The 23963-nt window shown below is 41.1% G+C and overlaps 1 protein-coding gene across 6 annotated transcripts in view; it reads left to right on the forward strand.

Annotated features, from left to right (window-relative positions):
• The window catches only part of nrip1b (nuclear receptor interacting protein 1b), a 134962-nt gene that overhangs the window by 71982 nt on the left and 39017 nt on the right, over positions 1-23963 (forward strand). Inside the window, exon 1 of one of the 6 annotated variants that reach the window (XR_015779026.1) lies at positions 9263-9744. The exons of 1 other annotated variant lie outside the window; for it this stretch is intronic. The gene's annotated coding sequence lies outside the window, so the exon portion shown is untranslated. Of the gene's footprint in view, positions 1-9262; positions 9745-23963 lie in introns of those variants that run through there. 4 more of the 6 variants (XR_015779022.1, XR_015779029.1, XR_006106461.2 and 1 more) reach the window with 4 other exon arrangements.

Raw genomic sequence — 23963 nt, forward strand, 5'->3', positions numbered from 1 at the left:
TCAGCAGGAACAGTCCAGCAGAATAAACCAAGTTTGTGTTGGTGTTTCTTTGTTTCTTAATTTTGACTTGTCTGTTCAGTGTTTGATTGCCCCCAGACCCTTGGAGGGAGCTGGCCCATTGTGGACTTGATCCCCAAAAAGGGAATGGCAGTCATTTGACATATGATATAATTAATATATAATAGGTGGGAATATGATGACCAACCTTCCTTTCTCAAGCTGCCTGTTCCAATGAAATCCATCAGAACTTCCCAATGAGTTCCATCTGCCAGGGAACAGAAGCTGCACCACTCTGACAGTTTCTGTGTGCCTTGATATTATTAGAGTAGTGGAAGGGTAAATCAAAGGGGATTAATCATGAAATAGCTAAAAAAAAACAAATAAAGTAAAATAAAATAAAATAGAAAAGGAAAAAATATAGGAAAAATTGTGAAGGAGAAGAAAACAAAGGGATTGATAGACACTAGTTGATGGACTGACAGTGGGTTGTTAGTGTTGGGGAGGTTGTGGATGTATGTTTGCGAGTGTTTAATATTAGTATCAATAATAATAACAACACTATCCATGATGATAGTGATATGATATCCATGATATCCATGATACTGTTAATATTATCAGTTATTATAAGAAATGAAAAAAAAATTGAATTAAAAAAAAAAAACTTAAGGTGATATGATATAGATCTAAGAAATATAGGGAATTAAACAATATACAGAGACAGAACAGGGACATAATTTGCCTATGCTTGTGTATGTGAATGCATGTGTGTGTATTTGTATGTATGTAAGCATATACTTATATGCATTAATGCATATATGTATGTATGTGTGTATGCGTGCATGTGACTTAGAGTGTACATATGTATTGAGAGAAACAAAACACAAATGAGATAAAAATTAAAAGCAAAAAAAAAAAAAAACGTGATTGTGATGATAATAACAGTGGCAACAACAATGCAGTATAAAAGATTATTAAAAATCATTTCTGAGGGGCAACACTGAGTGGGGCTAATGCTCTATTATGAGAGGGAAAGGAAGTATATAAATGTAACAATGATGGTAACAACAATGATGAATAATAATAATTAATAATAAAAAATAACATTTTTTTCATCATCATCATCAAAAAAATTTAAATCATCAATAATAACAATAATAATAATAATAATAGTAATAATCACCACTGTAATTGATATTATAATGAAAACAATGGATTTGTCATATCATGTGGAACAGAAATGCAAGACACGGCAAGGTGACAGCAACTCCAAAGATCACTGAAACATCACACAAATAAATCAAGGATCCAACAAAGACAGAAGTGAAAACCAGGATTTAAATACAAGCTAGACTTACGAGGGGATGACATGCAGGTGGAGAAAAAGGGCAGGGAAGCTCAGGTGAGGGGAATAAGGTCATGAGTCAGGCAGGGAACTGATTGGCAGGGAAAACTAAGAAGCAGGGAAGGAATAACTAGGCTAATACAGGATAGGTGTGTAGCTGGCTAGGGGGAAAAAAATCAGGAGCAGGGACCTAGTATCACATATTACACAAACAGTACCCCATTTCCCCCACATAATATACACATTCCTTAAAACAGTGCAAATATAACAGGGATGAATGTTTTCAACTTTACAATTAGGGGCACAAAGAGCAGTAATAAGTGGTTAATTACACGTGGTTAATTACATGACACATACTGATGCTTATTCAGCATCAGTATGTGTCAATGAAGTGTTACTTGGGGGATGAATGTTTTAAACTTTCCAAAAAGGGTCACAAGGACCATTAATAGATGGTTGATTATAGTTAAGTGATGCTTATTCAGCATCAGTATTTGTTTATGAGCCATCAGTGCAATCTACATTGCTGTTTATCTTGGCACTGCTATTATTATATATTTGCTCTGTTTTGCTATTAGGAATTATGTGGGTGGGAATGGGGTACTGTTTTTATGATATTTGTGCTGAATGTGTGTTGCACATGTCTTGTCAGTAGTAGTAGTCAAAATGTCATTCTATCATTTTCAATGACAATTTAAAGCTTTCTATTCTGCTCTACTCTATGAAGTGTTACTTAAGCAATGAATGTTGCCAACTTTATAATAAGGGTCACAAGCAGCATCAATAAATGGTTAATTATAGTTAGGTGATGCTTATCAGCATCAGTATGTGTTACTTAATGGATGAGCGTTTAATGTTATTATTATTATAACATAATAACGTATGAAATAGGCCTAATTGACATGACACAGTCATGATTATTACTTTACACATTAGTTAATTTTATTAATGGCTAGGTAATGGTTATTTCTCCATTATTTGATACCATGATAAAAATGTCCTTATTATTGTTAATGTCAATAAACTATTGACTACTGTATGAAATAACACATTAAATAACATGAATACCACTAGTTAAAGATTACTTGACACATCAGTCAACTATTAGTTAATGGTTATTACTACATCATTTAATGATTATTAATGTGTCCTTGTTATGGTGGTTACTTTTAATAAACTGTTGGGTAATGCATACCATAATTTAAATGAATGCCATTAGGTGTTCATTTTAAGTCATTACTTGACACATCCGTTAACTGTCAGTTAATGGTTACTACACTGACTAATACTAATTTTCATCCACTCTCAACCACAAAACATGTGTCAGAGATGGTCACTGAAGAGCTGTGGTACTACATGGCAACAACTTTAGATACCTTTTCATGAGTGGAGCTAACCCCCCTAAGGATGCACAGATGAATCACCTCAAGAGATAAGTGTACCAAGGAAACACTGTTGGGAAAAAACACTTGAGGTGGCACCAAATATGTAATCTCCAACAGACCGAGGTCAGATGGACCTGGGCAATGAAGACCATTGTAGTAAACTCTTCCACAGGTAAGCCAGCACATCCTTGAACTCTAAAGCTACGGCTGCAAGAAATGATGCCAGCTACATTGCAAAAGTAAAAGAAAAAAGATGCTTCCATAAAATGCCGTTCTGTGTCAGTGTGGAGGAGTCTGTAAAGGAGAGACTGAAGAATGGGTTCTACTACAACAACAAAATAACTAAAATAAAGGTTTTTGAAGTAAATTTTTGTGTTTGACACATTTTTGTTCGTAAAGTCATATTAAATTTTGTTCTTCATGCTCTGTCCACACTGGACACAGAGGCACTATGTAGTGCAGTGAATTTCTGCCCCCTTTCAGCACTCATGTTAACCAATTTTACTGTTCACACACTACATGCCACAGCCCCCAGGTCCATGGTTGGCTAGCAATCTGCAGCGAAAGTCTATGTGTCTGGTCTATTTTTTCCATGACCCGTGAGTGAATCTGGCAAAAAAAAAAAAAAGACAACCAAACAAACAAACAAAAAAAAACACTCTGATAATCTATTATGACCAACAAATAGGATATATCAAATGTAACATAAATGATCTGATCATGATGAATGGAACTGAGAAGAATAACAAGCACACGCACATGCACACAATCACACACACACTCACACACACACCATAGACTGTATATAAAGATGGATAATGCATCCCCACTTATCGGCTTCAGCGAAGCTAAAGTAACAATCAGAAAGATACATACACTGTTACGAGTGGATTAGTCTTGTGGTAATTAGTTGCTTGAAATAAGGTGAATACTCAGCTACAACTTAAAATCTCATTCTTTTCAGTAATCAAAATATGCAACATGATTTTAGATTCACAAAAGAGAGTAAAACTTGTTCCTTAAATCACCTTATAATGAATGAATCAAATTAAATTGCGCCTGCTGACAGGCGGAGACAACAGGCAACATTAGTGGACACTTCAAACAAACATTCATACAATTACTCAGCCCAATAACTCCTGAACCCAAAGTCCCCAAAGTTCCCAAAACAGTCACTTGAATGAGTCCAATTCTCTTACTGTGCCACGAGTAAGCAAAAGACAGAAAAGGAGGCATCAATTAAAAAAAAAAAATCCTCTTGGTGAGGCAGGTCAGTGCATGATGAGATGTCACTGTTCAGAAATAATGGCGCCACGCCGTCTTATCACATATCCTATTGAAAGCACAGGTCGTGGTGCAAAGTGATCCACAATTGCTTCTAAAGAATAATCCACAATTTGCCAGTTTGCCACTGAAAGTCTTTGACAAAAAAAAAAGAAAAAAAGAAGCAATCTGGAGCTCCTATTGCCAACCTCCCAAATGCAGACTGCTGACACAGACTCCTCACACAGACACCTCACACTCTTCCATATCAATTCCCCTTCAGGTGAGTATAAATAATCAAATAAACATAATATGAATAAACAGAAATACTTTACAACATGACATAAAATCTATGTCCAACTGTGCCCTGTTAAATAAATAGACAACTAAATAGTCTGAGGTAGGTAATAGCAAAACAAGAAAAAAACTAAACACTTCTCTATCAAATAGGATTTCATGTCTACTGCATTCACAGTATCTACCTTAGTTATCAGTTAACTGCCAGACACCATAATTTATAGGACCTTACCTTTTTTCTACCTTGACACTCCCTGACCATCGGGATGCAAACCAGATCCCCAACTGCAAAGTGTACATCCCTGAAGATGAACTGGCTGCAGGAGCCTTGTGTATGAGACGCTTCAGAGGACTCTTTCGGTTGCTGCACTCATTGTCTTCCAAATTTTATTTACACGCTCAATCAGATTGGTCTGTGGATGGTATGTGGTTGTGAGCTTTTGGGTCACGCCCCATGTGTCACACAGATTGGCCATTAGTTGGATAGTGAACAGTCAGACACCAGGTAGGTGGGGACTCCCCAGCATGTGAAGATTTAATTTTTTTTTGTGGGAGGGGGGGGATTGCTGAACAGGGCATCTGGGAACGTCAAGGCATCCTTTCTTATACTGGACCCAGAAGGTAAAACCCTGCAGCCTTAGAAATCATCTAGTAAATTGGGATGATGTCTTATCAAAGGTTTTCCCCTTCCAGGTAATACCTCTGCTTTTACACAGCCCACATGACAGCCAAACATTCCTTTTCTGAAGTAGGATACCTTAGTGCAACACTGTGGAGAGCAATGGGTCTTTCTTCACTATCAATGATCTGTACTTAGAGAGCCCTCAAACCCACATTGCTACAGTCATAGTCACAATTCACCTGAAAGCCAAGGTGTGACCTTGGCTAGGCCAACACTGGTGGTGCCTGTGACAAATCCATAAGCTGTTCAAAAGTGGTTTGGCATTGCCCTGACCAGTCCCATTGCACCCCTTTCCTCTTGAGGTTATTGAGTGGACCCACAATGTCTGCCAGCCTGGGGACAAAATTGTGGTACCAGCCCACCACCCCCAGGAATCTCTGGAGAATTTTCAGATCTGTTGAGCTGGGGAGGTGCGATGGCCCTGACTTTTTCTGGATCCACTTCCATTCCTTTACCAGAGACCAAGTGACAGAGGAGGGTAAGTTGTGTTTGTAAAAGATGGGATTTTTTGACATTGTAGGTTAGATGGGCAAATCCTGAAGAAGACCATGATGTCGTCGATGTAGACAAAACATATTTTGCCCATATAATTCCACCAAAACATGTTCTATCAGCCACTGGAAGGTGGTGCCAGCATTCCGCAAGCCAAACAGTATGACCTTGAATTGAAATAGACTCAAATGGGTGGTCATTGCAGTTTTTTGTTTACTTTTCTCATCCATAGCCACCTGCCAGTAACCACTTTTGAGATCCAGGGAGCTGAAGAACTGGGTTCCCTGCATGGACTCACGGATTTCATGCACCAGTGGCATGGGATATGTGTCATGGTGTTTCTTCGCATTGACACCCCAATAATCCAGGCCAGAAGTCTTGTCTTTTGTTGGAACCACTTGGGATGCCCATGCAGACAGATGGCTCAATGCTGCCATCCCTGAGCATTTCCTTTAGTTCTTCCTCAATGACTGCTTGTTTTTGCGGCAAAACTCTGTATGCTCTCCTCCGCACTGGCAGCTCATTGTATGTTTTATTATTATTTTTGTATGTTTTATTATTATTATTTTTGTATGTTTTATTATTATTATTTTTGTATGTTTATAAAACATTATTTTTGTATGTTTTATTATTATTTATTTCAGTGGCACCGGTGGACTCTGTCCTGACTGTGGGCTGCTTTTGCTGCAATGGCCTGACAACCTCAGGCTGAACTTCCAGGAGTGGGGTTGAGGACTGCTTGTTGTTGAGGTCTTCAGGGTGGCTGTGGCTCAGAGGTAGAGCGGGTCATCCTTCTAATCGGAAGATCAGCAATTCGATCCCCAGCTCCTCCAGGCAACATGTGGATGTATCCTTGGACAAGATACTGAGCCCCAAATTACTCCCAATGCTGCATCATCGGAGTGTGCATGCATGTGAATGGTTACTGAGTAGCAGGTGGCACCATGTATGGTAGCCTTGGCCACCAGTGTGTGAATGTGTGTGTGAATGGGTAAATGTGACATGAAGTGTGAAAGCACTTTGAGTGGTCAAAAGACTAGAAAAGCCCTATAGAAGTGCAGTCAATTTACCATTTACCATCACTGCCATGTAAAAGTGCACGGCATCCTGGAAGGACAGAAAAGCAGCCACAGTGAGCCCCCCCCCTGACCATGCTTGTTTTTTGTGTTAGACTTTAGGTGGTGCAGTCTATATGGCTGGTCTGTTGTACACAACTCCAATAATCTTTGGAATTACTCCAGTTCTTTTCAGAGACCCCACTTCGACCACTTAGTCAACAGTGAACACAATTCCATGCAAGCCACTAGCATATCTTAGATTACATGCATTTAGGATTTACCTCACAATCTCTTCTTCTTTCATGTCTGGTCCAAAATCCCCCAGGCATTGTGTGGGTGCTTGGATATTTGACCAGAGCTGCTCCTCTTCCTCTGACTGACAGGCTGTGGACAGCAATACCTCCAGAAAAGCCTCCTTAAACATTGACAGTTGGATATCTTGTTTCGGGCAGCTAAGCACCCGCTGCCGGCCGGCCCTTTTGGAACAGCATTGAGTGTACCTAAGAGCTCAGTGTCACTCAACGGTCTGAGGATGAGAAAGTTCTCGCACTGCTCAATGAAATCATTGACATCTGTGGAACTCCTTGACTCACCAAACTGGGGAAACTCTTAATCTTAAACAACTTTTAATGGCTGGCTTGGCTGTGGCTGCCTGCAAAGTTCGGATTGTGGCATCACCGTCAGATGTGTAATGACTGGAAGGTTCTGCAGGAATGGAGAAACTAGGGGACCTCAAACAGGTCTGATTTGTGCTTTGGACCTATTTTTATTTGTCTCCCCACTGTTCATCCCTCCACTGCAGACACTCTGGTCAAAGACCTGCAGCCTTGCATGGATATACTCTTAGGCGTTTTCTTTGCATATTTTCTAAAGCCTCCAATCTCAATTGTAACTCCTGTATCTGTTCCGTCAATGTGCCTACCACATCATTTTGATCATCACCCGACATTTGTTTGTCCTCCTCCTGTAGTTCTAGATACATGGATTCCAGCAGCCTGGTTATCTCCCTAACGCCTCTTTTGTCATGTCTGGTGGTGACATGATAGTGGGGGCCAGAGTCAGGGATGGGGTTTGAGGCCAACTCCACAAGAGGGAGAGGACTTTCTTCATGTTCGTCGATGCCCACGGCTGACCCCTGCTGGCTACTATTGGACATGATTTTTAGGAGAAGGTTTTATGGGTAGGGCAATGTGTTATGTGTATATGCGCTAGCAGCCTATGCCTAGTATCAGGCTACCGCTACGTACACTCACGCTTCACAATGACTATAGAAAAACAAAAAGAAATCACAAGATATACTTTAGCAAGCTACAATAAAATTGAAAAAAAAAAACAGCAAAATAACAGGCTGTATTTAAATACCCTCCCTGACCAATAAAAAATAAGAATAAATAAGACACAACAAATGTGTTGATGCCACCACTGCAGCTGCAAACTCATTTCTAAATGAGCCCAAAATATCTCCTACAGCTTGGACCCTGGCTTAAACCACAGACAATTAATAATCAATCCTGTTCCCCACTTGTAACAATTGAAAAAAAAAACAACGGAAGATAAAAAGATACATACGCTACAAAACAGTTTACGGCTGATTAGTCTTGCGGTAATTGATTTAAATAAAGTGAATACTGAGCTATATCTTCAAATCTAAACAGAAAATCCCACTCTTTTAAACATCAAAATATGCAACATGATTTTAGATAAGGCAGGATGATGTCTTGGGACAGTTAAAGGTCCAGGCCAAAGCATTGTGGTCAGTGATTATATCAAAGGTTTCCCCTTCCAGGTAATGCCGCTACTTATATATATACGTATATATATACAGTATATATATGCACTACTATACTATACCGCTACTATATAAAAGAATGTGTATGTAATTTGAAGAATAGGTTTTTACATGCAGAGCGGACCACAATACTGGGCCCTGACAGGCAGATAGGACCATCTTTTCTGATTCAAATGACGCAGATGTGCCTGATTGAATGGATTCAAAAACTTGTTTCAGCAGAGCGTCCAAACAAAACCAAGACCCGTTGTGTCATAGTTTTTGGCCACTGATTTGAAATCTGTCAGTATGTCTGAACTGCTAACAGGCTCATTAAGTTATTATTTTTACACAGCAGCTTACAAGCAGTGTTTGAATTTGTCTTCAGCTCTTCTTTCTGTGCATTGATTTCAATGCAATCACAAGTATTTTTGCTGTGTAGTAAATTTGCAGAGACTGACAGCTTTTTAAAATTCCTGTTATGGAGTGAAGGCAGCAATTGTGTGTACGTAACACCAACACCAATCAGTGTTGAGACTGATTATGAGAGTGGTGTAAATGTCCCACAGTATTTTCATTGTCAAGTGGCTGTCTGGGTACGGTTATGTGATCTCCTGAGGCAAAGCTGGCCTCAAGAATTAAGTATACACAGACACAGCTGAAATTCCCCGCCCCTCACTCACATGCACACACACACGCACACATACACACACACACACACATACACTGCGTCTGACCCGGGGGTCAAGGTGCAGTGACTCTGAGGGTTGTCTAACTGGGCCTCTTGAAACTCTTTCCTTGCATTCCAGCGCCCGGAGGAGGGGGTCATTGAAGCCAGGCACATTTCCAGAGAGGGAGACAGAGAGAAACAGTGATAGAGAGAGGGAGGAGAGAGACTGTGTGTGCGTGCGTGCGTGTGTGTGTGTGTGTGTGTAGGGGGGCAGAAAGAAGCTGGAAGGTATTATGCACTATTTCCTGTATTATGCCGCTTGTTCCCTCCCACTTCTACGACACAGTAAGGGAAAAGCTGAAAACTTGAACCTGCTATTCTCCAGCTGCCTCGGCCCTCTAGCTCCCTTGTTTTCTTTCCCTGCTGTTCCCTCTCCCCGTAGCTCTTCCTTTTTCTCTAGGCTGTTTGTAAAAGGATCACTTTGTTTCCGTTGCCTTTTTCCGCGCTGCTGCAGACACACATGGAGGAGAGAATTGGATTTGAGGAGATAGTGACGGGGACGCACAGCTGCAACAATCCCCTCCATCTCCACTCTCAGACTAATGCCCCCCCCCCACGCACACACCCCTCTTCCCGTGTGTTTGACTCTTCCTCCGTCGCACACTCTGTGCTTTCGCCTCTCTGAGGGGTGGGGGTGCCATGTGGGAGCTCAGAAAAATGGAAGTGGATCAGAGATAGACAAGAAAGGAATTTGTCATTCTTGGGCTCTGATGTCACGATCTATCTGGTAAGTACCTCTCTTTCTTTCTCTTAAAATTAATATAGATCTTAATTCTCTCTGTGTTTGAGCACTTAGTGCTTTTGATTCCATGTTGGTTACCTTTTTTACCTTTTATTGTTTTATTGTTCAGCTTTTTAGCATCAAAATTTAGAACAATCTTCCACTTCCCTTCAATGCGTTGATGAGTTCATTTTTCATTGTTACATGAGATTCATCAGCTCTGGTGATAAGAGGGGCTTAGAGCATTTGAATTTGTACCAAGTTTTGCGGGTCAAGGTAGAGTGAGAAGGGAGGTGGAGTGGAGGCTGACTGGGGGAAGGGAATTTGAAGGGGTCGAAGGGAATGGCACTTGGCTCTGAACACTTTTACAGTATGACGTTGTCACTGCGGAACATGTGCCTGCCTCAAAACCTGGAAACTACTGCATGTTTGAGCTGGCTCATAGGAGCTTTGTTGTCGAGGCCTTGAACTTAGCTAATGAAATTGCTCAATTGCTCAGTGGTTTCATGTTTTTGTGAACCTGGAATTTTTAAGTCTGGATTGAATGCAGTTTTGAGACATTAAGTACTGAAGTTTTTACACACCCTTTTAATGTCACAGTATATATATAAATTTTTTTTACAGAAGTTACAGCATATCAGCATTAAATGACATTCAAAGATGAAAAATGCTTTGCTTACTAACCCACATTGCAGATTTCATCAGCACAGGATACATTGCTTCATGAATCCAGGTTTTGTGGATAGCATAGTTAAAAGCTTGCTTGTTGCAGGCTATAAGCAGTTGGTGCATCTCTGTAGAAACTGCATGGTGGATGATGCTGGCAGTGCAAACTAATGAATTACTGCCGGGTAACTAAATGACTCCATTATTTCATAAATGAGAGAGATCCCTCTTGACCACTGGACCTGACATTTGGTTCTAGTTGAATATTTATGGTAGATTGTACAGTAATGATACATTATTGCAAGTACCATTTCCAATAAATCTTATCATTTAACAAATAATATAGCATTACCTGTAATGTTTTTGACTAGGTTGCACACACAGAACATGAGACAGAACTGGTTAACAACCGACCATGCTGATTTCCCAACAAGCTTGTCCCTTGCTGAGTATAACAATATGCTATAACATTAAATATAATTTTCTACAATTCCAATACACTGCAAATTTGGACAGTCAATTCTATTCTTAAGCCGCTTTCTCCTGTGCAAAAATGCCCCCCACCCACACATGCCAACATATGGCTTTTGTATGTAATGGAAAAGGTTGCAATCAGCATTCCCACCTGGGTCAAATATCTCTGCAGTAGTCACAGGTTTTAATCGGCTCCAGCTCTAATCAGCAGTTAAACAGCTCAAACATCATTTCAAATTAGTCTGCACCGAGTTTGAAACACAGAAGTAACCATCGGAACATTTATACTAACCTCTTGCTGCTTTCTAATGTTTACTAACTTGCTTGCTGGCCTGTCTGTGACATCGAATGTGACATGCAAGTAAAGAAAAAACAAAGGCATGCTCATCTGCTGCAGAGCTGTGTATACAGCTCTGGTCTACTGGCAATTGGAAAAGAGTCTATTTAGTCACCTATTTTTAGGGTTGGTATCATATATGTGCATCCTTTAGGAACTCAAGTATGTGAGTCTGTTGACAGCTGAGTTGAGAAAGTGAGTGGGTGAACTTTCGCAGCTATTGAACTTGAGAGCTGTTGTTGATGTGTATCACCTTGATGGTTCATTGGCAGTTGGAAGTTTTGACCTCACTCTCCTGTCTCTTTAAGGGACTCACAACTGGACTCTGTTTGGCTCATTCTGTGCCTCCCTTGCCCCCTCTGTTCTTTAGTAACATGGGAAAGTGTCTTGAACGGCATTACTGGACTAATTTTTCCTGTGAATGGTGGCATTAAAAGCAAAACTTACAGAGTTTAGCTGTGTCTGTATGAATTTTTGTTAGCCTGCTCTTTGCTCAGCATAATGTCTTTTTAACTACAAAAACAATGCTTTTCTTGATCACTCCTTTATAAATACACACAAAGTGTGCCTGCTGCAGAATCTAGTTCTCTATTTTGGGCATGTGGGTCACAATCTAATGAAGCAGCACCTACGCACCTTTTTAATGAGGACTTGTAAAATTACATTCGAAAAGTTTTAGTGTTGGTTGACTGCTGAGTTCAACCTCAGCCATATATCATGACAAAATAAAGAAGCATATAGGCCTATTTCTCGGCACTGGGAAATAGAGGATGTATTTGTTCATCAAAAGCTTTTTAGAGTTTCAGATATTTTCTCTGTATGTTGTGTAGTAGGTAATTGTGTCAATTTTTAGTACCAGAATGTATTGTTGTGTAAATTGTTTAATGTTTCAATGTAATATTCATCTACTGCATTACATAAATCATAACATGCAATTTTTACGCAAGGAGCTCATTCAGTTTTTTATCAGATTTAATAAAAACAAACACATTTTAGGTGAGGTAAAAGAGTACAGAAAAGGAGTACAGTGTTTTGTGGGTCACCATGAAGTCAGGTGGTACAATACATGCCATCCTCTTTCTCTCCAAGAAGCTTTGATTCTTCAATTCTAAGAGGTATTTCACGTTGTATAAATAAAGCTCAGGTCATGCATTTTTATATTTGATGTTAGTCATTTGTTGTCCTATATGCCAGATGGCGAAATGTCGCAAAGATAACCTGGCTGACCTTCATAGCCAATTTTAGGTTCTCACTTGTTCCTCTTCTGGTTATAAATTAGCCCAGTTGCTGTTTGCAAGCAGTGAAAGGAAAAGCTTACTTAGTAGCAGTGATTAATTAGTTGTTAGCCTCCTGCTGCCTTGTGAATGACAGAGGTGCCATGAAAAGAGAGACTCTGAAAATAGGCAGGATCCGACTTCTTCTGGAAATAGGAGGTGGTTTTCTTTTCTGCCCCAACCAGAAGAAACATTGTATGATTTACCTTTTAGTATTCCTTCCAAGGAAATTTTTTGTCATGGAGAGAGCATACTAATAGTACCAATCCCTACTCCGCATGAGCTGTTTGATAGCTACCAGCCATAAAAATCTGAGAAGACCTACAGGGCAATAAAACATAGGAATGTTTAAGTAAAATGAGCACAATCTTTGTTAACTGCAGTGCTACTTGCAGTTGCAAATACATTTGCTGTTGCCCCAAAGAGCACATTTCATTTTGTCATGGCACCAAGTAGGAACTATATAGGCGAAACTAGTGTGTTTCATAAACAGACAGTATCAAGCTATTGAATGGTTACCTAGCACCAGATTTTTCCTGCAAGGTAACAGACATGGCCACAGCAAAAAAAACATAAAGTCGACAGTGAGTGCTGCCTATTTTCAGGAGCGTTGGAAAATTGAATACTTTTTCACTTTAAGATGCATCATTATGTCATTTGTGTGTGTGTGTTTGTGTGTGTGTGTGCAAGGTACATGGTAGATTTACTGTCATTTTTCTTTAACATGGTTTAAGAAGAAATTAAATTGAAGTTGATCCTAAATCCTACTACATCTTTTTTGTGTCGAAGGAGGAGTTGAGGAGTCCTACCAGCCTGGGGAAAGAATCTGTTTCTTAGTCTGGTGGTTGAGCAGCTGATTCTTCTGTATCTTTTTCTAAGTTCCCGTAGGAAGTAAAGCCTTTTCTGTGCAATTTTAACCTGGGTAGTGATGATTTGATGACCAAGGTAGGTTCTCAGTGATAGTAATTCCAAGGAACCTGCTCACCTGCTCCACCTCTGCTCTAGTGATGTAGACAGGGGTGTGTTTCCTTCTTTCTAAAATCAACAATCAGCTCCTTGGTTTTGCTGACATTGAGCTGCAGGTTGTTCTCTGTGCACCACACTGCAAGATGTTGATTTCCTTCCGGTATGAACTCTCATCGCTGTTTGTTATACGGCCGATAATGGTTGTGTCGTTCGCATACTTCACAATAGAGTTCTCCTGGGAGTGCAGTCACGGATGTACAGTGTGAACAAGAGGGGACTGAGTACACAACCCTTGGGGGCTCTGGTGTTGAGCACTAATGTAGAGGAGGTGTGACTGCCAATTTGAACGCTCTGGGGTCTGTATGTGAGGAAGTCCAGTATCCAGTTGCAGAGTATTGTACTGACCCCAGAGTGTTAAGTTTTCCAATCAGCTTCATGGGAGAGACTGTGTTGAATGTTGAGCTGAAGTCAACAAACAGCATCCTGATGTAGCTGTTCTTATTCTCCAGGTGAGTGAAGAGCAGTAGATATGGCACCCTCTGTTGATCTGTTGGTTCTGAAAGCATACTGGTGAGGGTCCAGGCTGGCAGGGATGTTGTCTTTGATGTGCTGGAGAACCAGTTTCTCAAAGCATTTTATTACATTGACAAGCTTTTAGGTAAGAATTTAGGTAAGATGATTTGAGGTCTGTTTGATTAAAATCACCAGCTACTATGATGATTCCATCTGGCTGCTTGGTGATGCTGCTGCTGGCAGTATCATACAATTCCTGCAGTGCTGTTTTTTAATTTGCATCTGGGGGAATGTATACAGCAACAATAAAAACACTTGTGAATTCCCTGGGCAGATAATCAGGATGACATCTTAGTACCAAAAACTCAACATCTGGTGAGCACAGTTCATCTACCTTAACTGCTTTTGAGCACCAAGCATCATTTATATAAACACAAAGACCTCCTCCTCTCCTCTTACCGGAGTCTTACAACCTGTCTGCTCTGAAGTCCGCCCATCCAGTGCAACAGCTTGATCCGGGATGTTAAGGATCAAGGATCACTTTTGCTTTCGGTTTTCCCCTCTGGTCTGACTGGCAGCTCAGCATATGTGTAGATCCTCTTGTGGTCTACTGCATTCAGTCCAAGACCCACACAACTTTTCCTGATGTTGATGAGTGCCTCTCTATCGTAGGAAAGTCGTGCTTGGAGGGGCTTTAGAGTTGAAAAAAAGTAGCAAATATTTGAGGAGCTACTGGCTGCTGCATCTGCATGTGCTGCCATCGTCATGTGTGTGGGTGTGTGTGACACCCCTGACCTTGGCAAACACAAGTTACGCTCTTGAGTGTGGACAAAGGGATATGCCACTAGTTGAGTTTTGTTGACTGTAGGCACACAGAGAGTGATTGTGAATCCATCCAGTACCAGGAAGGAATATGATGAGTAGTTATGAAAAACTGGTCAACCAAGGCAACTGATTAAACCTAAAAAGTTATAACCCTGGAGTCCAGGAGAACAGGCGCTTGGCTGATTATATGTCCTAGTGCCCTTGTCGCTTTTCAGTGCTTGGGCAGGTCTGACTGGCACAATCAATACTTCCTTAGAGACCTCCTCAGGTGGTTAATGAAGCTCCTGAATAAACTTAAGTATTCCAAACCAGATTATTATATGGATGATCTGGTCTATTGTACTGAAGCAGGAGGTCCAGCCAGAATTTGGATGGCAAAGGAGATGTGTTATAGTTTGATGTGCCTTTACACGCTAGGTTTATTCTGCTCAAAGCTTGACTCATCTTCTGTGGTTGAGATTATTCACAGAGATGTCAGGAAACCATTCATCTTCTCTAGTCGGTTAAGTGTCTGAGCTGTCTTGTTTGGATTGCTTTTTTTCCAAAAGCTAGGGAAGAAATGGTAAGTTTGAAACTGGTTCTGCTCACCTTATGCCCAGTCAAAACTCTTTGCTCTTCTAGCATGTACCAAACTCTGGGATGTGGTACCACTTAAGTTTTGTGTGCTATGCTGGTAAGAAACTTGTTTGGGTGTTTTCCATTGTCTTGTCAACATTTTTATAAGCTTCTGTTGTCAAGACTCTACAGCAGTGCTCACAGCACAACTATGGAAGCCTCTTTGTATACTGAGCAGATTCTCAGTGGATCTAACGAACATACAGCCTCTGAGTACATCACTACCAGGTTGACACATTTAATGTAACACCACCATAGAGATGCTGCAATTTGAATTTATATGTCAAATGACATTCTAAAAATGCTGAAGTAGCGTAGTTAGAAGTAAAATCAAGATGGATCTGAAACTTGCAAATAGAATGACAGAAGAACATATATTTCCATTCAAAACAGTGTAGCTGGATGGTCAGAACAGCAGCCACTTTCAGATGTATAGTTGCCATTGCAACTGTTGTTGCAGACTATCTTCGATATAAACTTCCATACAACCAAATCGACTTGCAGAAAGTTGCAAAGTCACTCCGGTGAGTATTTGTAGTAAAGACTAAAAGTGCTTTCAGGCCTACCCTGTTTGGTTTGATTAAAACAAACTCAGGTTAGGTGTGTGCTTTGTATGTCTCGTTTGGGCTGGTGTGAATGCTGTCATATCGCCTGAAAAGGTGGGTCTCAGCCTGCTCCCAAACACACTTTGGTGTGGTTTGTGAAAGAAAATGAACCAACAACGGAAATACATGATAGCTGATATGTGATATTATGATGATTTCAACAGCTAAACCAATAACAAAACCACCTATTGATCGCAAATCTGTCTGGGGTGTCATAATTGATTCTGATAAAGGCCAGCTACGGGCAGGCAAAGCAGCGCAGCAGGGCAGATGCCCTTTTATTGTTACTTAGTAGTAGTAGTAGTATTAATAGTTGTTACTAGTTATTAATAGAGTCAGATGCCTCTGCCTTGTGAAAGTTTTTCAAAGTTTAAGCCTATTGAAACATACCTGCATTCAACAAGGAGGACAATACAACTCGTTTTCATCCCAACTTGTCAAATGGTGCCACTCTGTCAGTGACCTTCCGCATCTACTTATGACATTTTTATCCTTCATTGGCAGCTATTTACTCTCCTGGATGCCCTTACGGTGATGCCAACAAATGCACATGGTGCGATGAAACAGCATGGTCTTTATATTTACACAAGCAAAAGAGGCACATGATAAGATGAAGAAAATAAACACACACATCCACAGAGAGGCTAACTCCGGACTCCCACACAAAAGTCAGACCCATCCACCTCCCTGTTCGCCCGCCTTCTTATGAGGGCACACAGGGTTTCATGTGCACTTCACCTGTTCCGTCCATCCATGTTCTCAAGTAATGCCGCCTGTACGCGTGGCATGCGGACATGTCCAGTGCCATCCAGACTTCTGCCAGCGTATGATAATAACACCACAGGTTCTGTCTGAGCGTGTTGTCAGCTCACGCCACCCAGCCGTGTTTGGGTTGGATGCGAAAGGTGGCTTTGGCATCACACTAGTCCACCGAAAGCGCTATATGATGACTTTGGAGTGAGACGGGCTGCACAGGGACATCTAACTGATCTGTCATCGGTATCACTGTAGAACTTACTCAGAAGCCGTCATATAATGACCTCATGAAGGACCTGGCAGTAGGTTATGCAGATGTGTTCCTCTGTAGAGCTCCCTGCTACTAGAATTGCCTGTCCTTCTGTCATGAAACTGATATGCAGAGTTTATAAAATTTTGTGTTTTTTTCTTTTATAATGTGTGAGCATAACAAAGAAGCAATTAAGACAGTGCAGTCACATTCACCTAGATAACTTTTGATCGATTTGCAGTCTAATAGTAGCTTCCTGATAGTGCTTGTAGTGTATTATGCTCCGTTTCTTAAGGTTCTTATTTCGGTTAGGCAAGGAGGCCTTGAGGTCAAAGGTCTAGGGATGGTTAGGCCTGGAAGCCAAGTGTGCAGAATACTGGCACCAGGCTAAAAGTAACATGGAATGAGGCTCCTTTCATAAAAGGACATATTTGTGGGGTCTTGTGATTGATCACAGCTGGTGAGAAGTTGCTTTACTGACAAATGTATTGATGCCTGTACCTATATAAGAGACTTGCATGAGCTGTAAGAGAGAGAGATTCGCATTGGTCCTGAATCCTCTCCAGGGCAGACCATGGTGCCTGGTGGATGCTGAACTTTGTTGTAATAAATTGATTATTATGCAACCAAGTCAGTGTCCGCGGAGGTTTCTTCATCTTCCACACATCATTGCTACTTAAGAAACAACTACATGCTACATTTAGTTTTATCATTTCTCTATGAGCTCTTTGCAACACCAAAGATAATAAATATAAATACTCTATAAGCATTCAAGTGCTGCCAGTCAGCTGAATTTGATTTCCTCACACTGATTGGCAAATGTTCAAAGATGCTGCCACTGAAGATAACAACAGCAATCTTGAAGAATATGCATCTTCTGTGACATCACATATCAGCAAATGTGTTGATGACGTGGTGATCACAAAGATGGTGAGATCATTCCCCAGCCAGAAAGCCTTGATGAATGGGTAGGTGAAGACTCTTCTCAGAGCAAAAAAACTGCCTTTCAGTCAGGGGACAAGGAGGCATGCATCATCGCCAGAGCATGACTGAGAGCATGCATCAAGGAGACAAAGAGGAGACACCAGCAGAGACTGGAGAGAGACCTCAACAGCAAAAGCACTAAAGATATGTGGCAGGCAATTCAAAATGTCACAGGCTACAGAAGCAGGAGCGCCCTCATCATATGTGAGGCCAGGCTACCGGACGAGCTGAACACATTTTACGCTCGCTGAGACCTCCTCTGCTGAGTCCTCCTCCGCTGAATCCTTAACTCAGCTGTGAAGTCTACTCCACCTCCAGAGGACCGGCCACTCTCAGTGACCACAGCAGGCGTGAGGAAACTCCTGCAAGGCCACAGGCTCAGACAACATACCAGTACTGGTACTAAAAACTTGCTGATCAGCTTGTTAATGTTATAACTGACATTTTTAACAAGGGACTGTTCCCCCCTGCCACAAGACAGCCATCATCATTCCTGTACCCAAAAGGTCTGCTGTGTCTAGTCTTAATGACTATCGCCCTGTGGCTCTTACCCTCATCCTGATGAAGTGCTTTGAGAATTTGGTTCTCCAGCACATCAAAGACAACATCCCTGCCAGCCTGGACCCTCACCAGTATGCTTTCAGAACCAACAGATCAACAGAGGATGCCATATCTACTGCTCTTCACTCAGCTTTTACTCACCTGGAGAATGAGATCAGCTACATCAGGATGCTGTTTGTTGACTTCAGCTCGGCATTCAACACAATCTCTCCCATGAAGCTGATTGGAATACTTAACACTCTGGGCTTTAATACAACACTCTGCAACTGGATACTGGACTTCCTTACATGATGACCCCAGAGAGTTTGAACTGGTAGTCACTCCTCCTCTACATTAGTGCTCAACAACAGAGCCCCCCAGGGCTGTGTGCTCTGATCGTGGTGATATCTGTGCTGGCGCTGTGACCCTGCCTTTGGTTTTGCTCATGCTGTGGCTGCACTGATACTGTATCCCCCACTCGCCCTGATCGTGGTCTTGGTCCTGGTTGCGCCAATGTCGTGATCATGCCTTTGGACACCTCCCTATCAATATATGTATGACACTCTTATCAACACCTACAATATCATCATAGAGTGCATTTGATAATTTAACACCTATTGTTATTGTAATATGATAGACAGATTACAGATCAGCTTCTTTCCCCAGGCTATGAGACCCCTCAACTCCTCCCTTAACGCCAAAAGATATAGCAGGATTTAGGATCAGCTAAAATTTAATTTCTTCTTAAACTATGTTTAAGAAAAATGACAATTAAGTTACATTGTACCTTGTACCTTCACCTACATCAGCAGGTGACAAGCAAGGTATGGGAGCTTGGCTCAGGTCTTGAGGAGTTGTAGCATTTATTCACTGACAAACAGCCTAAACTTTTTACACATTGCACTGCTACTTAACATCAGATGCTGTTTATCCATGCAATGCCGATTTGCATTTCCTTTTTTTTTTTTCAAAGATATTTTTTGGCCGTTTTTTGAGTGTACGTGTGAAAGGGGGAGAGAGAGGGAACAACATGCAGCAAGGGGCCAAGGCCGGAGTCTAACCCCCATCCCAGCCTCTGCACATGGGGTGCCCGCTCTATCCATTGAGCCACCGACGTCCCTCCATTGTCAGTTTTGATGCAACATTCCATGCCACGCCACACCACGCCCAAGATGGACCTTCTCCAGAGTAGGTCCAAAAACTCAAACGCCTGCCCTCAAGGAGGTAGCAGTGATGTCTCTTGGACCACAGCTAACCCTCGAAGGCCCCCTTCTCTTTAAAACGTGTGTGACTCCACTCACTTATGTCTGCAGGAGAGCACAGATGTTTTTAAAGTGTCTGTGGTTTCAGCTCTCAATACTTTTACTTCTTACTGATTCTCTGTAGCTTGGAGTTTAGTTTCTCTCCTGCCTCATGCGTGTATGCTTTATTTTACTGTTTCATGTTCATATTAAAACATTTTAAGGGTGTGTCCAGTGGCTCACCTGATAGAGCGAGTGCCCCATGTACCAAAGACGGTGTCCTTGCTGCTGTGGTTGTGGGTTAGATTCCACCCTTGGCCCTTTGCTGCATGTCATTCCCTCTCTCTCCCCCTTTCACACAATCTGTCCTATCAAATAAAGAAACAATTCCCATAAAAAAATATTAAATATAAAAGAAGTCTTTTAAGTTGCAGCCATTAAAATCAACATTTCCTTATTTTGCAACTTCACAATAAAAGTGTTTACATAACAAAATAATGGTGGACTTTTGTTGCGAAGAGTCTTTAGGAAATTACATATGTTTATCACAGAATTAGCTGCAATATGTTACTGGCCTATTCAGGGAGAAGAGTAAAGGCAGAAACAGCTTCAGTGAGGTAAAGAGCTGCAGACAACAGGCTCCTATTGCACCTCTGCAAACAGCTCACCTCCAACAGGTCAGCTTATTTTACCTGCCTGCTGTGTGACTGTGAAACATGAAGACATAAAAAAATACTATAAACAAAAACAAAGGGGGACTTTACGCCTGTTGCTTTTACACATTATCACGAAAGACCTCATCAGTTAAAAACACACCTTCAAGAAGCTAGCCATGTTGTAAAGGAAATGCAAATCTCTGCAGTGCTTCCCTGGCCAGGCCAGTCTCGGACCGGGTAATGCCAAACCAGGCCACTGATGGAACACCCATAATACTCTTAGCGCCGCTTGCTGCTGCCTCACTATTACTGGCACACACACATACAGACGCACACACACGCTTACTCGCTCCATCTTTCTTGCTCTTGCTCATGCTTGCTCACTGTCTCACTAATCCAATAATGTGCCACCGAAATTAGGCACTGAAATCTGTGTTATGATTTTGTCTGCCATTTATTGATCTTATGAGAACCATGCTATGCTGGCACCGGGTTTTGGTACCCAACCCTAGTTGTAACTATAATAACTAAAAAAACTATTTAATGTCCACTAACACGGTTCAGCCTGATCTAATCAGCGTTAACTGTAGCCAGGCTTGGAAAAGCTTCAACTCAGGGCATGCATGAAGTACATTAGCAGTCCCAAACAGTTGATTTCCTAAAAGAGGATATGATGTCACAAAAGGAAGGGAATAAGGAGAGCTTTGTTCTTCTCAGTGGCACTGTAGAGGCAGAGTGGAGGTTTCTGGCACAATTTCACCAACTTCCAAGGTGCATGGAGAATGAAGAGAGTCTTAGAGCGATCAAAGAGACACATTACCAACATCATTTAAATAGGCAGTCTGCCTATGTTTGTTTGTAATGTGTCTCTTGATGACCCTGATGAAGGCCACAAGCCGAAACACACTGGTCAAATAAAGTTGTTCCTCAAGCTACAAGTTTTGCTGGAGCACTTTGACCTCTTCTTCTCAGTGGCAGAAAAAAAAAACTGCTGATAGAGCTCGGTGAAGAATATAAATTGGTATATACTTAACAGAGCGTGTGTGATGGTCTGAGAAAAAACTGTCAGACTAAATGCACAAGTTATATAAGCCTACTTATTTTCTATTTGTATTTGATGCTAAATGAATGGTCAGAGAGGTTACAGTAATACTGTGGTTTTATCAGCAGGATCGGATTTGTTTAAAATTGTGTAGGCTTACTGAGGAGAACTGACATGCAAGAGGAGGTGAGATGCAAGAGGAGGTGAGAATAGAAGGGTTTTTCACTGACAAGATTGATACCATCCATATTAAAGAGCTACAAAAAAAAGCTAATACAGCACTGAGCCACCTCTGCCAACTCACTGATGGTGTAAACTATAAACTAACACAAAGATGACATTAACCAGTATAAACCAGCATGTTCTGAACAGACATGATTGAAAAAAAAAAACTTTTGGTAACACTTTCTATGACGCCCATGTCTATAATGCATTATAACACATTATGAACACACTTATAATGCATTACAATGCCTCTATAGAGCTGTATAATCATAGTTATAAACACTCATGGTTATTTGTAATGCTTCATAAAAATAATCCTAACTCATTATGATGCCAAATGTCTATAATGAATTATGAACACACTTAATGTGTCCGAAAAATTCAAGCTGTTATTCTGAAAACTCTTTCCAACGTGAGATGATGCAGGGTTTCTGGGTGATGACTTTGACTCCAGCTCACAACTCTTAATCCGGCAGTAAGGCAGCTATATGGGATTTTTTTGTTTTTTTTTTTTTGCTTTAGAGTTTTACCGTTGTGACACAACCATAAACCACTGTTTTGTTCCTGTACTTAACTGCTTACTTGACATTACCACCACTCTGTCTTTTCATTCATTCTGCTGCTCGCTCGCCCCGTCTCTCTCTATCTCCCTTGTTGAGCTGGGGAGAAGTTTTGCCTCTGAATCAAATTTTAATAATACAGAAGACAATCGTCCTTCTTCATGCTCATATCTGTATTATTATCTCCACATTGAGACAATAAGCATTATTTCGAATGTTCATCATCACAAAGTTCATTCTGTATGTTAATCCCTGTTTAAAACAATAAATTTGACAGCATATAATTTACTGTTCTTGCACTGACTATCTTATTCTATGTCAATTTACTTAAGGCAAACAAAGACTACTTATAGTGACTTATAACTACATGCACACTATAACACATTATAGGTATGTTAATAATTCATTACAGACAATGGAATCATAATGAGTTACTTAAGCAATATCACACGAGAGGGAGTGATGTTGTGCTCCTATGTCATCACGGCTGTGATTCGGTCGTAGATAATCACAGCCGTGATGATGTACAGCACAACACACGACCTCGAGTGTGATATTGCTTTTATACAACAGTTCTACAAGCGTCTTTCATTTGTTAATATTAACAAGTGACAACAAATTGTTCATTTAATGATTTTTTTGGCTCCGCCGACACAAACAGTTCCGCAGCCGCTGGACGCGACAGCTGTTGCCTAGCAACACATACACATTTTCCTGCACGCTGCTTGCCAATCTGTGTTAGCTCTGTCTCCATTTTATGCACAGACCAGCCGCTTAGTATCATGAACATTTATCTCTGTGTTTTCAGTGAAATCAGAGTGTGTTAACAGACACTTTGGCAGAGTGTGTGATTCAGATGAGTTAGTTTGATCAGACAATTCGTCACTCCAGTGTGTGTCCACTCACTGCCGTGATCTCCATCACCTTGTATCAGACAGCGTATGTGTGTGTGTCGGTGTCGCTCAGGCTGTGGTTAGTATCAGACGAGTGTGTCCCTGTCTCATTGCATATCCTTATAATATCTATAACAGCTGGTTTACTCCCAGTGAACAAAGTTTACAAAAACCCGTCCGTCATAGCTGCCCTCCTCCTCGGTTTACCTCATAACTTTTAGTAACTCTAATGCATGTCCAGTCAGCTCAAACCACACTTCAAAATTCCCGTCCTTTACTCGACCCCAACTCCTCTTTTCTCTCTTCTTCTCTCCTCCCTCAACCTGACCAACTGACAGCTAGGTGAACAACGCTCACTAGCTCTTTGAACCTATGTCTTCACCATACTATAAACATACCCCACTTTTAAAACATATCCCACTTTCACTCTTACACTATGGCTGTGAAGCGGAGTGATACATGCAGAGTTAAGACTGTTAAGTTAACAGTCCCTGGGGCACCCAATAGCTCAGTTGATAGGGTGGGTATGCCATGGACAGAGGCTGTGTTGGCCCTTTGCTGCTTGTCGTCCCCTCTCTTTCCTCCTTTCGCACTAACTGTGTTCTATCCATTAAAAGCCCCAAAAATATCTTTAAGAAAAATAAATTAAAAGTCCCATTGATGTTGTACAGCACTCATGGCATCATGACATCATTGGTTATTAGCATTACTTTCTTGGATTAATAGTATCAAGGACAGCTGGATCCAACAGCATTCAGAATATACCTACAGTCCAGTTTGTGCCATATCTTTGGCTACCTATT

Source organism: Plectropomus leopardus, chromosome 15, assembly GCF_026936395.1.
Source record: "Plectropomus leopardus strain MGB_pleo_1.0 chromosome 15, ASM2693639v1, whole genome shotgun sequence".
Lineage (NCBI taxonomy): Eukaryota > Metazoa > Chordata > Actinopteri > Perciformes > Serranidae > Plectropomus > Plectropomus leopardus.